The sequence below is a fragment of the Heterocephalus glaber genome, unplaced genomic scaffold (assembly GCF_053883595.1).
Source record: "Heterocephalus glaber isolate CG9 unplaced genomic scaffold, H.glaber_assembly_v1.0 deba00001687, whole genome shotgun sequence".
Taxonomy (NCBI): Eukaryota; Metazoa; Chordata; class Mammalia; order Rodentia; family Bathyergidae; genus Heterocephalus; species Heterocephalus glaber.
Window position 1 is genome coordinate 8,940,074 of NW_028258412.1, and position 16,570 is coordinate 8,956,643.

The window sequence follows — 16,570 nt, forward strand, 5'->3', positions numbered from 1 at the left end:
TTTTCTTAATTGAAACTTTTGAGGATAAATGACCTTAGGATACAGAACGTGGCCCAGATAGGAGAAAGGGGGTTGAGTTTGGATTTTTTCAGGGGCCACAACTAATCCATTGTTTACTAATGTCTGGCATAAATCAGCAAACGCGCTTAATAAAAGGGGTTCATTACTAGAGGCTAAAAGAATGTCATCCATATAATGAACTAAATATAATGATGGGTAATCTGTCCTGACTACTTGGATCGCTTGAGCTACAAACTTCTGACACAAGGTGGGGCTATTAGCCATACCTTGTGGCAAAACTCTTCACTGAAAACGTACGGGTCCTTTAAAATTAACAGAGGGTACACTAAAGGCAAAACGTCTACAATCTTGCGGGGCAAGAGGAATTGTATAGAAAAAATCTTTTAAATCCACAATTATTTTGAAAGTTTGTGCTGGAATAGCGGACGGTATTGGAAGTCCGGGCTGTAGGGCCCCCATAATTTCCATGGTTTTATTAACTGCTCTTAAATCCTGTAAAAGTCGCCACTTTCCTGATTTTTTCTTAATTACAAAGATAGGGGAATTCCATGGAGAATTAGAAGATTCAATATGCCCAGCGCAGAGCTGTTCCTGTACTAACTGTTCTGCAGTGAGAATTTTTTCTTGGGTTAAAGGCCATTGATCCACCCACACAGGGTCACTGGTTTTCCATGTGATGGGATCTGCGTGGGGCACAGGGAGGTCAATAGCCCCCATTAAAAATACCCTATTCCTGTTCTATCTAATTTTTGTTTAGTCTGCAAAGGGGAAGAGGGACCCTGATTACGCACTCCGAGTCCTTCATAAGGAAGTAGGCCTTGATCAAATAATTGTTGCATGACTTGCAGGTTAGATGAATGTAAATAAACTCCCATATCTTTCATTACATCCCTTCCCCACAAATTAATAGGCAGTCCAGGGACAATGAATGGACAGAAATGTCCCTGATGGCCCTCATGATCCTGCCACTGTAAAAAATCACTGCTCTGTTCACTACTTTTACTTTGTCCAATCCCTTGTAAGTGTGTCATAGTAACCTGTTTGGGCCATTTTGCAGGCCATTGTTCAGCAATTAATACTGAAACATCAGCACCAGTATCAAGGAGACCTGAAGAGAGTTTTCCATTGATTTTTAAATGAATCTCAGGTCGATGTGCTCCTATAGGCTGTACCCAATAGGCATCTGAAGAACCGAATCCCTTTTCACCTCTATAAGCGTTTTTAACTTTTCCTTCCTTTTTTACTAAAGGTATCAAAAGTAGCTGAGCTATGCATTGTCCGGCGGGTATAGTAGATATAGTTGTAGGGGAATGAACCATAATTTTAATTTTTCCCTCATAATCTTGATCTATGACTCCAGGGGTAACAAAAATTCCCTTAAGGGTCGCGCTACTTCGACCCAGGAGTAAACCTAGGGTGCCTTCAGGTAGGGGCCCATAGACTCCCGTGGGGAGGGCCTGGACCCCCATTTCAGGAGTTAGTACTGTGAAGGTGGTGGAACTGAGGTCCAGTCCTGTGCTGCCTGGGGTGGCTCTAAAGAGGTCTTGAATGGATTGTTTTGCTGAGGAATGAAGGGTTGGAGCACCCCATAATATTGTTTCGGGGCCTGAGGCCAGCCCGTCCTGGAGTTTCCCTGCTCCAGTGCATTGCCTAAATAATCCTTTTTTGACTGGCATTCCTTTGCCCAATGATTCCCTCTTTTACATTTTGGGCATAAACCAGGCTCCCTTGGGGAGGACGAAACAGTTTTTATTGGGAACTTTTTCTCTGGACACTGTTTAATTTTATGTCCAACTCTTCCACACCCATAACAGCTTCCTGGGGGCCCAGCAACTCGCATCTGGGACCCTCTATGTACTTGTTGAAAAAGAACCTCTTTTATAGTTTTTCCTTGTAAAGCTGCAGCCATGGCCAGCCCTTGAGTATAGGCAGGTCCAATGTCCGCACATAACCTTATATAATCACCTAGGTCCCCGTTTTATCTGAAAGGATGAATAGCAGCCTGGCAGGGGGAGTTAGCATTTTCATAGGCAAGCTGTTTGACCAGCAGCAGTCCGGCATCAGCATCTCCTAACAGACGTGAAGCAGTCTGCAAAAGACGGGCAACAAATTCTTGAAAAGGCTCGTCGGGACCTTGCCTGATCTTAGGTCCTCAGAAGCTCGTCCTGCCATAGGCAGCTTTTGCCAAGCTCGTTTTACCGCTGTATTAATTTGGGCATATGCACCCCCAGGAAACAACAGTTGATTCGCTATATCAGCATACTGTCCTTCCCCCGCTAACATATCATAAGTAATGTTGTTTCCAGTGGCACGGTTGAGTTCAGCCGTTTTTTGGCACTGTTCCGCAAACTCTGTCTTCCACAATAAATAATTTCCACCTGAGAGGCAGGCTTTAGCTATTTGTTTCCAATCCCCAGGAGGAAGAGCATCCGAGCTTAAAGACTCAAGCATAGCCTGGGTAAAGGGGGCCGTAGGACCGGACTGAGCACAAGCAACATTTAATTCCTTAAGTTGTTTAAAAGGAAGAGGTCTATGAACATGGACCATTTGTCCTTGTTGATCTGGCTCCTCAAAAACAGGACAGACCATTTGAAAACCAGCCAAATCTGGGCAACCTCAGGGAAAGGGTCAAGCCCTGGCAGGACGCTGGGCTGAAGTGACCGTTTTTTCAACAGCACTTGTTCCTTTTGTTTCCATTTCCAATTAAACCATAACATATCTAAGGGATTTGAGGGATGGGTATTTTCAGATTTATCTTTTTTATCTTTTATTTTCATTTTTCCAGTAAGAGCTATTAGAGAGAAGGGAGGCCATTCCTCATAGTTATATTTAGTTGCCTCCTCCTCTAAATCTGTGGCACCAGAGGGGTCGAGGGGTTCATCTAAACCTTCCACAAGAGGGGGGGCTGAAGAAGGGCACTCAACATTTTTATCTATATTTGGAATATCCTCCGGGCTAGAGGCAACCGCATCTGTTTGTGAGTTACCCACTAAAGTCCCTTGACGAGGATCTAAGCTCTCCTTGATAAGACCCCAAAGGCTAAACACATCAACAGGGAATTTAGAAGGCCTTTCCTGATCATAATAATCTTGTAATTGTTTTCCAACTTTTAGCCAAAGTTCCAAATTAATTGATCCCTCCTTGGGAAACTATGGGCAGACTCTCTCCACAAATTCTAAAAATATGACATAACTGCTGTTGCCCTACCTTAGCTCCACGGGACTGAAGCATCTTTTTTAATATCTAAGCAAACAGCATCTGACTACTAGTAGTCCCCATATCTTATAGCATCCGACTACTAGTAGTCCTTATATCTTATATCACCGCCCCCTACTTATCCAAGCTCACAATCCGGCGGCATCCTTCACCTTGTCCTCCATGCTTGGGTCCCTGTTCGGGCGCCACTTGTGATGGTGCCAGCCATCACTAGTCGAACAGTACCTGAGAGGAGGGGAGAGGATGAAAGAAAAACACAACCTCTGAGGAAAAGAAAAAGGAGAGAGAGGCGGAGGGGGGACCCCTCTTCCCACTTTATTGCCCTTTATATACCTTTTCCACAACCCCCAACTCCTCCTCTGCACGTAATTTGGCGACTAATTATTTTCCAGGGAAAAGGTCAAATGTATCTTTACAACTCCAGGAATAACATTCCCTTGCACTGCAGACATTCGAACTCTTTCTATTTAACCACTCTCGTTACAAGTAACCATCCTTGTTTTTGTGCCAGCTGCATATCCAGGATTCATTATGTTCTCAAGAGACTCAGAGGTCTCTCAAGGTTATTTCAACCTTTCACTCTCCACATGTTGGGACCAGCACATCTTCTCTAGCATAGAAGCTTGGGATTTCATGGGATGATATTGCTTCAGGGTGCTGGGAGTGGCTCAGATTCTCTGTCCTAAGAACTTGGTATGGAGGCCGGTGAGCTTCCTTTGGGGTGCTGGGCCCATTTCTCCTTCTCTGCCCTAGGAGATTGGGATGGCAGTTGGGGAGCTTCCTTCCCATTGCTGGGACTGGCTCTGTAGGAGCTTGGGATGGCTGCAGGCCAGCTTCCTTCCACGTGTTGGACCAGCTCAACTTCTCTGCCCTATGAGCTTGGGATGGCGGTGGGTGAGCTTCCTTCAGGTTGCTGAGGCCGGGTCACCTTCTCTGCCCTAGGAGCTTGGGATGGCATCAGTGGAGCTTCCTTCTGCATGCTGGGACTTGCACTGATTCTATGCCCTAGGAGCTTGGGATGGCTGCAGGGCAGCTTCCTTCCAAGTGCTTGGACCAGCTGAACTTCTCTGCCCTAGGAGCTTCGAATAGCACTGGGGGAGCTTCCTTCAGATTTCTGGGACTGGGTCACCTTCTCTGCCCTAGAAGTCTGGGATGGCGGTGGTGGAACATCCTTCCACATGCTGGGACTTGCACTTATTCTATGCCCTAGGAGCTTGGGATGGCTGTGGGGCAGCTTCCTTCCATGTTCTTGAACCAGCTCAGATTCTGTACCCTAGGAGCTTGGGATGGCAGCGGTGGAGCTTACTTCCGGGTGCTCGGATCAGCTGAGCTTCTCTGCACTAGGAGCTTAGGATGGCTGCTGGGGAGCATCCTTCTGGGGGCTGGGACCAGCTCAGCTTCTCTTCCCTAGGAGCTTGGGATAGCTGTGGGGGAGCTTCCTTCTGGGTGCTCGGACCAACTCAGCATCTCTGCCCTAAGAGCTTGGGATGGTGCCCGGGAAGCTTTCTTCTGTGTGCTGGGAATGCCACAGCTTCTCTAGCCTAGAAACTTGGGATTTCAGTGGGGGATCTTCCTTCCATTTGCTGGGGCTGGCTCAGATTCTCTGCCCTAAGAGCTTGGGATGGTGGTGGGTGAGCTTCCTTCAGGTTGGTGGGACCAGGTCACCTTCTCTACACTAGGAGCTTGGGATGGCAGTGGTGGAGCTTCATTCCACATGCTGTTATTTGCCCTGCTTCTCTGCCCTAGGAGCTTAGGATGGCTGCTGGGGAGCATCCTTCTGGGGGCTGGAACCAACTCAGCATCTCTTCCCTAGGAGCTTGGGATGGCAGAAGGGGAGCTTCCTTCCAGGCGTAGGAAATGGCTCAGCTTCTCTGCCATAGGAGCTTGGGAAGGCGGCGGAGGAGCAGATTTCCCCATGCTGGAACCGGCTCAGATTCTCTACCCTAGGAGCTTGGGATGGGGATGGTGGTGCCTACTTCCAGGTGCTCAGACCAGCTGATCTTCTCTGCCCTAGGAGCTTAGGATGGCTGCTGGGGAGCATCCTTATGGGGGCTGGGACCAGCTCAGCTTCTCTTCCCTAGGAGCTTGGGATGGGAGGAGAGCTTCTTTCCAGGTGCAGGGAATTTTTCAGCTTCTCTGCCTTAGGGGCTTGGGAAGGCGGTGGGGGAGCATCTTTCCTGGTGCTGGAACCGGCTCAGCTTCTCTGCCCTAGGAGCTTGGGATAGTGGCAGGAGATCTTTCTTCTGGGTGCTGGGACTGGTTCCGCTTCTCTGCCCTAGGAGCTTGGGCTGACAGAAGGCTAGCTACCTTCCTGGTGCTGGGACCAACTCAGCATCTCTGCCCTAAGAGCTTGGGATGGCACCCGAGGAGCTTCCTTCCAGGTGCTGGGAGCGCCACAGCTTCTCTAGCCTAGAAGCTTGGGATTTCAGTGGGGGATCTTCCTTCCAGTTGCTGGGACTGGCTCAGATTCTCTGCCCTAGGAGCTTGGGATGGTGGTCAGCGAGCTTCCTTCAGGTTGGTGGGACCGGGTCACCTTCTCTACACTAGGAGCTTGGGATGGTGGCGGTGGACCTTCATTCCACGTGCTGTTACTTGCCCTGCTTCTATGCCATAGGAGCTTTGGATGGCGGCGGGGCAGCTTTCTTCCATGTGCTTTGGCCAGCTCAGCTTCTCTGCCCTAGGGATTTTTATTGGAGGTGGGCGAGCTTCCTTCAGTTTGCTGGGACGAGGTCACCTTCTCTTCCCTAGGAGCTTGCAATGGCAGCAGGGGAGCTTCCTTCCTGGTGCAGGGAATGGCTCAGCTTCTCTGCCATAGGAGCTTGGGAAGGCAGCAGGGGAGAATCTACCCATGTGCTGGAACCAGCTCAGCTTCCCTTCCCTAGGATCTTTGAATGTCAGTGGGGGAGCTTCCTTCCAGGTGCTGGGACAAGCACAGATTCTATTCTCTAGGAACTTGGGATGCCGGGGGGTGGGAGCTCTCTTCCAGGTGCTGTGAATGGCTCAGATTCCCTGCCCTACTAGCTTCATAAGGCAGTGAGGGAGCTTCTTTTCATGTGCTGGGGCCGGCTAAGCTTCTCTGCCCTAGGAGCTTGGGAATGCAGCAGGGGAGCTTCCTTCCAGGTGCAGGAACCTGCTCAGATTCTCTGCCTTAGTACCTTGGAATGGAGACGGGTGAGCTTCCTTCTGGGTGCTGTGACCAGCTCACCTTCTCTGCTCTAGGAGTCTGGGATGGCAGCCTGGGAGCTTCCTTCTGGGAGCATGGACCTGCTCAGATTCTCTGCCCTAGGAGCTTAGGATGGCAGTGGGGTTGCTTCTTTCCAGGTGCAGGAACCTGCTCAGATTCTCTGCCCTTGGATTTTGAGATGGCGGCGAGGTAGGTTCCTTTGCGGTGCTGGGACCGGCTCACCTTCTCTGCCCTAGGAGCTTGGGATGGTGTGGAGAGCTTCCATCCAGGTGCAGGGATTGGCTCAGCCTCTCTGCCCTAGGGGCTTGGGATGGTGTTGAGGGAGCTTCCTTCTGGGTACTGTGATGGCCTCAGCTTCTATGCCCTAGGAACTTGGGATGGTGGTGGGGGAGCTTCCTTCTGGGTGCTGCAATGGGCTAAGCTTCTTTGCCCTAAGAGCTTGGGATGATAGGAGCCATGCTGCCTTTTGGCTCCTGGGACCGTCTCAGATTCTCTGCCGTAAGAGCTTGGGATGGCAGAGAGGGAGCTTCCTTCCTGGTGCTGGAACCGCCTCAGCTTCTCTGCCCTAGGAGCTTGGGATGGTGGCAGGGGAGCTTCCTTCCTGGTGCTGGAACCGCCTCAGCTTCTCTGCCCTAGGAGCTTGGGATGGCGGCAGGGCAGCTTCCTTCCTGGTGCTGGGACCATCTCAGCTTCTCTGCTCTACTACTTTGGAATGGAAATGGGGTGCTTCCTTCCCGGTGCTGGGACTGGCTCATCTTCTCTGCCCTAGGATCTTGGGATGGTGGTGGGGGAGCTTCCTTCCAGGTGCAGGGAATGCCTCAGGTTCTCTGCCCTAGGAGCTTGGGAAGGTAACTGGAGATCTGCCTTCCTGTTGCTGGGACTGGCTCAGCTTCTCTGCCCAAGGAGCTATGGATAGCGGCATGGTGCTTCCTTCTGTGTGCTGCTATCTCCTCAGATTCTCTGCCCTAGGAGCTTGGGATGGCAGCAGGGGAGCTTCCTTCTGTGTGCTGGGGCCAGCTCAGCTTCTCTGCCCTAGGAGCTTAGGATGGTGGTGGGGGAGCTTCCTTCTGGGTGCTGCGACAGGCTAAACTTCTTTGCCCTAGGAGCTTGGGATGGCAGGAGCGGTGCTGCCTTTTGGCTCCTGGGACCAGCTCAGTTTCTCTGCCCTAAGAGCTTGGGATAACAGAGAGGGAGCTTCCTGCCTGGTGCTGGAACCGCCTCAGCTTCTCTGCCCTAGGAGCTTGGGATGGCAGCAGGGGAGCTTCCTTCCTGGTGCTGGGACCATCTCAGCTTCTCTGCTCTAGTACCTTGGAAAGGAGACGTGGCAACTTCCTTCCCTGGGCTGGGACCGGCTCATCTTCTCTGCCCTAGGAGCTTGGGATGGCGGTGGGGGAGCTTCCGTCAAGATGCAGGGAATGCCTTAGCTTCTCTGCCCTAAGAGCTTGGGAAGGTGGCTGGAGATCTTCCTTCCTGTTGCTGGGACCAGCACCACTTCTCTGCCCTAGGAGCTTAGGTTGACGCCAGGGGAGCTTCCTTCCAGGTGTTGGGCCATCACAGCTTCTCTAGCCTAGGAGCTTGGCATTTTGGGGGGGATATTGCTTCCGGGTGCTTGGACTGGCTCATATTCTCTGCCCTATGAACTTGCTATAAAGGCGGGGAGCTTCCTTCGGGGTACTGGGCCCGGGTCATCTTCTCTGCCCTAGGAGCTTGGGATGGAGGTGGTGGAGCTTCCTTCCCCATGCTTGGACCAGCTCAGCTTCTCTACCCTAGGAGCTTTGGATGGCTGCAGTGGAGCTTACTTCCGGGTGCTCAGACCAGCTGACCTTCTCTTCCCTAGGAGTTTAGGATGGCTGCCTGAGAGCATCCTTCTGGGGGCTGGGACCAGCTCAGCTTCTCTTCCCTAGGAGCTTGGGATGGCAGCAGGGGAGCTTCCTTCCAGGTGTAGGGAATGGCTCAGCTTCTCTGCCGTAGGAGCTTGGGAAGGCGGTGGGGGAGCAGCTTTCCACGTGCTGGAACTGGCTCAGCTTCTCTGCCCTAGGAGCTTAGGGTGGCTGCTGGGGAGCATCATTCTGGGAGCTGGGACCAGCTCAGCTTCTCTTCCCTAGGAGCTTTTGATGGCAGCAGGGGAGCTTCCTTCCAGGTGCAGGGAATGGCTCAGCTTCTCTGCCATAGGAGCTTGGCAAGGTGGCGGGGGAGCATCTTTCCGCCTGCTGGTAGCAGCTCAGCTTCTCTCCTAGGAGCTTGGGATAGCAGCAGAGTAGCTTCCTTCCAGGTGCTGGGACCGGTTCAGCTTCTCTGCCCTAGGAGCTTGGGCTGACAGAAGGCTAGCTACCTTCCTGGTGCTGGGACCAACTCAGCATCTCTGCCCTAAGAGGTTGGGATGGTGCCCGGGGAGCTTCCTTCCAGGTGCTGGGAATACCACACCTTCTCTAGCCTAGAAGCTTGGGATTTCAGTGGGGGATCTTCCTTCCAGTTGCTGGGACTGGCTCAGAATCTCTACCCTAGGAGTTTGAGATGGTGGTGGGCGAGCTTCCTTCAGGTTGCTGGGACCGGGTCACCTTCTCTACACTAGGAGCTTGGGATGGCGGCAGTGGAGCTTCATTCCATGTGCTGTTACTTGCCCTGCTTCTATGCCATAGGAGCTTGGGATGGCGGTGGGGCAGCTTTCTTCCACATGCTTTGGCAGGCTCAGCTTCTCTGCCCTAGGAGCTTTTGATGGCGGCAGGGGAGCTTCCTTCTGGGTGCTGGGACCGGCACATCTTCTCTTGCATAGGAGCTTGGGATTTCCTGGGGAGATATTGCTTCCGGGTGCTGGGACTGGATCAGATTTTCTGTCCTAATAAACTTGGTTTGGAGGGTGGTGAGCTTCCTTTGGGGTGCTGGGCCTGTGTCACCTTCTCTTCCCTAGATTGGGATGGCAGTTGGGGAGGTTCCTTCCCCGTGCTGAGACTGGCTCTGTTTCTATGCCCTAGGAGTTTGGGAGGGCTGCAGGGCAGCTTCCTTCCAAGTGCTTTGACCAGCTCATCTTCTCTGCCCTAGGAGCTTCGGATAGCACCAGGGGAGCTTCCTTCAGGTTGCTGGGACAGGGTCACCTTCTGTGCCCTAGGAGCTTGGGATCGCAGTGGTGGAGCTTCCTTACATGTTCTGGGACTCACACTGATTCTATGCCCTAAGAGCTTGGGATGACTGCGGGGCAGCTTCCTTCCACCTGCTTGGACCAGCTCAGCTTCTCTACCCTAGGAGCTTCAGATGGCGGTGGTGGATCTTACTTCTGGGTGCTCAGACCAGCTCAGCTTCTCTTCCTTAGGAGCTTGCAATGGCAGCAGGGGAGCTTCCTTCCTGGTGCAGGGAATGGCTCAGCTTCTCTGCCATAGGAGCTTGGGAATGTGGCGGGGGAGAATCTACCCTTGTGCTGGAACCGGCTAGCTTCTCTGCCCTAGGAGCTTGGGATGGCTGCGGGGCAGCTTCCTTCCACGTGGCTGGACCAGCTCAGCTTCTCTGCCCTTGGAGCTTCGGATGGCGTCAGGGGAGCTCCCTTCTGGGTGCTGGGACCCTCTCAGCTTCTCTTCCCTAGGATCTTTGAATGTCGGTGGGGGAGCTTCCTTCCAGGTGCTGGGACAAGCACAGATTCTATGCTCTAGGAACTTGGGATGGCCGGGGGGTGGGAGCTTTCTTCCAGGTGTTGTGACTGGCTCAGATTCCCTGCCCTACTAGCTTCATAAGGCAGTGAGGGAGCTTCTTTTCACGTGCTGGGGTCAGCTAAGCTTCTCTGCCCTAGTAGCTTGGGAATGCGGTGGTGGAGCTTCCGTCCAGGTGCAGGGACCTGCTCAGATTCTCTGCCCTAGTACCTTGGAATAGAGATGGGGGAGCTTCCTTCTGGGTACTGTGACCGGATCAGCTTCTCAGCTCTAGGAGTTTGGGAAGGCATCGGGGGAGCTTCCTTCCTGGAGCATGGGCCTTCTCAGATTCTCTGTCCTAGGAGCTTGGGATGGCAGTGGGGTAGCTTCCTTCTGGGTTCAGGGACCTGCTCAGATTCTCTGTCCTTTTATCTTGAGATGGCGGTGGGGTAGGTTCCTTTGCAGTGCTGGGACCGGCTCATCTTCTCTGCCCTAGGAGCTTGGGATGGTGTTGGGGAGCTTCCGTCCAGGTACAGGGATTGGCTCAGCCTCTCTGCCCTAGGGGCTTGGGATGACATCGAGGGAGCTTCCTTCTGGGTACTGTGATGGCCTCAGCTTCTATGCCCTAGGAACTTGGAATGGTGGTGGGCAAGCTTCCTTCTGGGTGCTGTGACCGGCTCAGCTTCTCTGCTCTAGGAGTTTGGGATGGCAGCCTGGGAGCTTCCTTCTGGGAGCATGGACCTGCTCAGATTCTCTGCCCTAGGAGCTTGGGATGGCAGTGGGGTAGCTTCCTTCTGGGTGCAGGGACCTGCTCAGATTGTCTGCCCTTGGATCTTGAGATGGCGGCAGGGGAGGTTCCTTTGTGGTGCTGGGACCAGGTCATCTTCTCTGCACTAGGAGCTTGGGATGGTGTGGGGAGCTTCCGTCCAGGTGCAGGGAATGGCTCAGCCTCTCTGCCCTAGGGGCTTGGGATGGTGGTGAGGGAGCTTCCTTCTCGATACTGTGATGTCCTCAGCTTCTATGCCCTAGGAACTTGGAATGGTGGTGGGTGAGCTTCCTTTGTGGTGCTGGGTCCGACTCATCTTCTCTTCCCTAGGAACTTCGAATGGTGGTGGGAGAGATTCTTTCCTTGTGCTGAAACCGGCTCAGCTTCTCTGCCCAAAGTGCTATGGATAGCAGTGCGGTGCTTCCTTCTGTGTGCTGCTATCCCCTCAGATTCTCTGCCCTAGGAGCTTGGGATGGCAGCAAGGGAGCTTCCTTCTGTGTGCTGGGACCAGCTCAGCTTCTCTGCCCTAGGAGCTTAGGATTGTGGCAGGGGAGCTTCCTTCTGGGCACTGCGATGGGCTAAGCTTCTTTGCCTTAGGAGCTTGGGATGGCAGGAGTGGTGCTGCCTTTTCACTCCTGGGACCGTCTCAGTTTCTCTGCCCTAAGAGCTTGGGATGGCAGAAAGGGAGCTTCCTTCCTGGTGCTGGAACTGCCTCAGCTTCTCTGCCCTAGGAGCTTGGGATGGCGGCAGGGGAGCTTCCTTCCCGGTGCTGGGATGGGCTCATCTTCTCTGCCCTAAGAGCTTGGGATGGTGGTGGGGGAGCTTCCATCCAGGTGCAGGGAATGCCTCAGCTTCTCTCCCCTAGGACCTAGGGAAGGTGGCTGGAGATCTGCCTTCCTGTTGCTGGGACCAGCTCAGCTTCTCTGCTCAAGGAGCTATGGACAGCAGTGCAGTGCTTCCTTCTGTGTGCTGCTATCTCCTCAGATTCTCTGCCCTAGGAGCTGGGGATGGCAGCAGGGGAGCTTCCTTCTGCATGCTGGGACCAGCTCAGCTTCTCTGCCCTAGGAGCTTAGGATGGTGGTGGGGGAGCTTCCTTCTGGGTACTGCAATGGGCTGAACTTCTTTGCCTTAGGAGCTTGGGATGGCAGGAGTGGTGCTGCCTTTTCACTCCTGGGACCGTCTCAGTTTCTCTGCCCTAAGAGCTTGGGATAACAGAAAGGGAGCTTCCTTCCTGGTGCTGGAACCGCCTCAGCTTCTCTGCCCTAGGAGCTGGGGATGGCAGCAGGGGAGCTTCCTTCTGCATGCTGGGACCAGCTCAGCTTCTCTGCCCTAGGAGCTTAGGATGGTGGTGGGGGAGCTTCCTTCTGGGTACTGCAATGGGCTGAACTTCTTTGCCTTAGGAGCTTGGGATGGCAGGAGTGGTGCTGCCTTTTCACTCCTGGGACCGTCTCAGTTTCTCTGCCCTAAGAGCTTGGGATAACAGAAAGGGAGCTTCCTTCCTGGTGCTGGAACCGCCTCAGCTTCTCTGCCCTAGGAGCTGGGGATGGCAGCAGGGGAGCTTCCTTCTGCATGCTGGGACCAGCTCAGCTTCTCTGCCCTAGGAGCTTAGGATGGTGGTGGGGGAGCTTCCTTCTGGGTGCTGCGATGGGCTGAACTTCTTTGCCCTAGGACCTTGGGATGGCAGGAGCAGTGCTCCCTTTTGGCTCCTGCGACCATCTCAGATTCTCTGCCCTAGTACCTTGGAATGGAGACAGGGGAGCTTCCTTCCAGGTGCTGGGACTGGCTCATCTTCTCTGCCCTAGGAGCTTGGGATGGTGGTAGGGGAGCTTCTGTCCAGGTGCAGGGAATGCCTCAGCTTCTCTGCCCTAGGAGCTTGGGAAGGTGGCTGAAGTTCTTCCTGTTGCTGGGACCAGCTCAGCTTCTCTGCCCTAGGAGCTTGGCTTGACGCCAGGGGAGCTTCCTTCCAGGTGATGGGCCATCACAGCTTCTCTAGCCTAGGAGCTTGGCATTTCGGGGGGGTATTGCTTCCAGGTGCTGGGACTGGCTCAGATTCTCTGCCCTACGAACTTGCTAAAATAGGCGGCAAGCTTCCTTCGGGGTGCTGGGCCCGGGTCACCTTCTCTGCCCTAGGAGCTTGGGATGGCTGTTGGCAGCTTCCTTCCCTGTGCTGGGACTGGCTCTGCTTCTATGCCCTAGGAGCTTGGAATGGCAGCAGGGGAGCTTCCTTCTGGGTTCTGGGAACTTCTCAGTTTCTCTGCCCTAGGAGCTTTGGATGGCGTTGGGGGAGCTTCATCCAGGTGCTGGAAATGGCCCAGCTTCTCTGCCATAGGAGCTTTGGATGGCCGCAGGGGAACATTTTTCCACGGGCTGGGACAGGCTCAGCTTTTCTGCCCTTGGAGCTTGGGATAGCGGTGGGGGAGCTTCCTTCCAGTTGCTCGGACCAGCTGCGCTTCTCTGCCCTAGGAGCTTAGAATGGCACCTGGGGAGATTCCTTCTAGGGGCTGGGACAAGCTCAGGTTCTCTGCCCTAGGAGCTTGGGATGGCTGCAGGGGAGCTTCTTTCTGGGTTCTGGGAAATTCTGTTTCTCTGCCCTAGGACCTTGGGATGGCGGTGGGGGAGCTTCCTTCTGGGTACTGAGACCAGCACAGCTTCTCTAGCATAGGAGCTTGGGATTTTGTGGGGGGTAGTGCTTCCTCGTCCTGGGACTGGCTCAGATTCTATCCTCTAAAAACTTGGGATGGCTGGGGGGGTGGGAGCTTTCTTCTGGGAGCTGTGACTGGCTCAGATTCTCTGCTCTAGGAGCTCAATAAGGTGGCGGGGAGTGTCATTCCGCGTGCTTGGACGGGCTCAGCTTTTCTACCCTAGGTGCTTGGGATAGTGGTGGGGGAGCTTCCTTCCAGGTGCTAGGACCGGCTCAGCTTCTCAGCCCTAGGATCTTGGGATGGTGGCAAGGGAGCTTCCTTCCTGTTCCTGGGACCGGCTCAGCTTCTCTGCCTAGGAGCTTGGGAATGTGGCCGGGGAGCTTCCTTCTGGGTGCAGGGACCTGTTCAGATTCTCTGCCCTGGGATCTTGGAATGGAGGCGGGCTGCTTCCTTCCGAGTGCTGTGATCTGCTCAGCTTCTCTGCCCTAGGAACTTGAGATCGTGGCAGGGTAGCTTCCTTCTGCCTGCTGGGACCAGCTCAGCTTCTCTGCCATAGCACCTTGGAATGGCATTGGGGGAGCTTCCTTCTGAGTGCTGGGACCAGCTCAGCTCCTATGCTGTAGGAGCCTGGGATGGCCAGGGGGTGGGAGCTTTCTTCCAGGTGCTGTGACAGACTCAGATTCTCTGCCCTAGGAGCTTGGTAAGGCAGTGGGGGAGCTTTTTCCACGTGCTGGGGCTGGCTCAGCTTCTCTTCCTTAGGAGCTTGGAAAGAAGGACCAATCAGTGAACCCCAGGCCCTGTTCTCAAGCCCCAGCATCAGAAGAATGCAGAGATACAGGTGAGAATGTGAAAAGAGGATGCATTCTGAGGGGAAACAGGAAGAGGCTGAGGAGGAATGAGAATCCCTCCTCTGCCTTTGGTCCCTGGAGAGGAGACACTGAGTAACTCTCAGCCTTTTACGTACTATTTGTAATCACACCAAACACCCCAGGCGAAGGAAATCCTGATTCCTTGGCCAAGGGTAATTGATTGAAAATCCCATATTAGGAAGGGTACAGACCAAAATGCTGGCTCCATTTATGGACATGTCATGGATTCATTGTACCACAACTCAGAAAATGCATGTCCTAGAATTTTGTGCCAGGCATGGTTGCACACACCTGGAACCACAGCACTCTGGAGGCTGAGGCAGGAGGATTGCCATGTGGTAGTTCAAGGCCATCCTGGGCTACATAGTTCAAGACCAGCCTGGAATATATTACCAAGTCCTGTTTAAAAAAATAAAAAACAAAAAAAGAAAAAAAAGCAAAGCAAGCAAGAAAGGACTTTATGTCAGCTAAGTCCTGCTGTCCAGGGATGCAGAGTGACTAGAGTCCAGGGCAGGTCAGACTAGAATGACAGGCAGGAAGCAGATTTGCATGGAAGCTCCTCCTTCCTCTGAGGCAGAAGCAGAGATAAAAGAGGTCTTGGAGAACCAGGCCCAGTGCTGAGGTGTCAGAAGATAGGACTCTTGGAGCATCTCCACCATGGCCTGGGGGGCTCTGCTTCTCCTCACCATTCTCACTCAGGACACAGGTGAGGCTTCCAGGGAAAGAACCACTGGGGCAGGTGGTGTGAGATTGTTCCTTCTCCACAATCTGAACTGGACTCAGCACTGACTCACCAGAGAATATTTTTCCCTCCTTTAGGGTGCTGGGCCCAATCTGCTCTGACTCAGCCTCCCACAGCCTCTGGGTCTCTTGGAGGGAAGGTCACCATCTCCTGTACTGGAACCAGCAGTGATATTGGGAGCTACAGTTATGTCTCCTGGTACCAGCAGCTGCAAGGAACATCCCCCAAACTTCTGATATATGGTGTCAGTAATCGTCCTTCGGGGATCCCTGATCGCTTCTCTGGCTCCAAGTCTGGCAACACAGCCTCCCTGAGCATTGATAGACTCCAGGCTGATGACGAGGCTGATTATTACTGCTGTTCATATAGGAGTGGTGGCACTAAGCACAGTGGCCCAAATTCATGGAGAAGTGAGACCAAAACCTGCACTGAGCTCACAAGTTCCTCCATGCTCTGAAGATTTTTCCTTAGCCATGTACAGAAGGCGCTCATGCTACATAGGTCAGAATTTTAGTTTCCTCTGGCTGTTGTCCTCTGCCAGCAAATCAATAAAGAAAATACACTTTCTGGTTTATGTCTTGGAAGTATGAAAGCATCCTCTGTTTTGAGTTTTGTGGGCTCAGATTGTGTGCATGTCTCCAACTCTTCACTGGCAGGACCAGAATGTCAAGTCCATACCTCGAGGTCCAGTTTCTTCAGTTGCACAAAGATCCTCACTGTAAACATTTCCATCTCCATTATTGTGCTATCTAGCCTTCTTTTAGTTTTCCATTAATGAATATTATTCTGTTCACATTTACCATGGACCTGAACACCTCAGTAACCCTACATAGATTGTTTTTCTGCTCGGTTTTTGTTGAAGGAGGAGCCACTGAGAGTTTGCTTGATGTCTCAAAGGGAATGTGACAGAGGTAGTTTTGGATCACTGTCTCTCATTTCTTTTTACCTCATGAATAGGAAACTGACCATGTGAGAATGTGAGTGGAATCTCTGTGTTATACACAAAACCTCCTGTCCTCTCACTTACCCTGAGTTCAATGGACTCCTGTCTTGGAAGTAGTACAGCTTGAGAGTATGGTCCCTCAGCTAAAGGGTTTCTTTTTGCCATAGGGGAAGAGATATTTGGTGGATGTTTAATTCCATTCCTTGGGGATTCTTTATTTTGAATGTATATGATTGCCATGCCATGACAACCTAATTACTAGGGGGAATCTCATTTATAATAAATGTAATTACATATATAAATGGTCCTAGACTTACAATGGGGTTACATCCTGACAAAGCCATTATACATTGAAAATATCATGAGGCAAAAGTGCATTTCATACACCTAACCTACTGAACATTACAGCTTAGCAGCACCAGATACTGTGGACCATAGTTTGTGTCCTCTTTGTGATTGTGGGACTGATGGACTGGAAGCTGCATTTTGCTGCAACTCATCTGCATGACAAGAATCTTCCAAACCACATATTGCTTGCCTTGGAAGAAAATCACATTTGAAAACTGGAAA

The 16,570-nt window shown here is 52.6% G+C and overlaps 1 long non-coding RNA gene and 1 gene segment (V, D, J or C); both read left to right on the forward strand.

Moving 5' to 3' along the window:
- LOC106009314 (Ig lambda-1 chain V regions MOPC 104E/RPC20/J558/S104-like) overlaps positions 1–16,570 on the forward strand; it is a 505,149-nt gene that overhangs the window by 269,555 nt on the left and 219,024 nt on the right.
- On the forward strand, positions 14,545–15,234 carry LOC147821969 (uncharacterized). The gene is made up of 2 exons (XR_015446219.1): positions 14,545–15,021; positions 15,135–15,234. It is a non-coding gene; the product is annotated as an uncharacterized LOC147821969 (long non-coding RNA).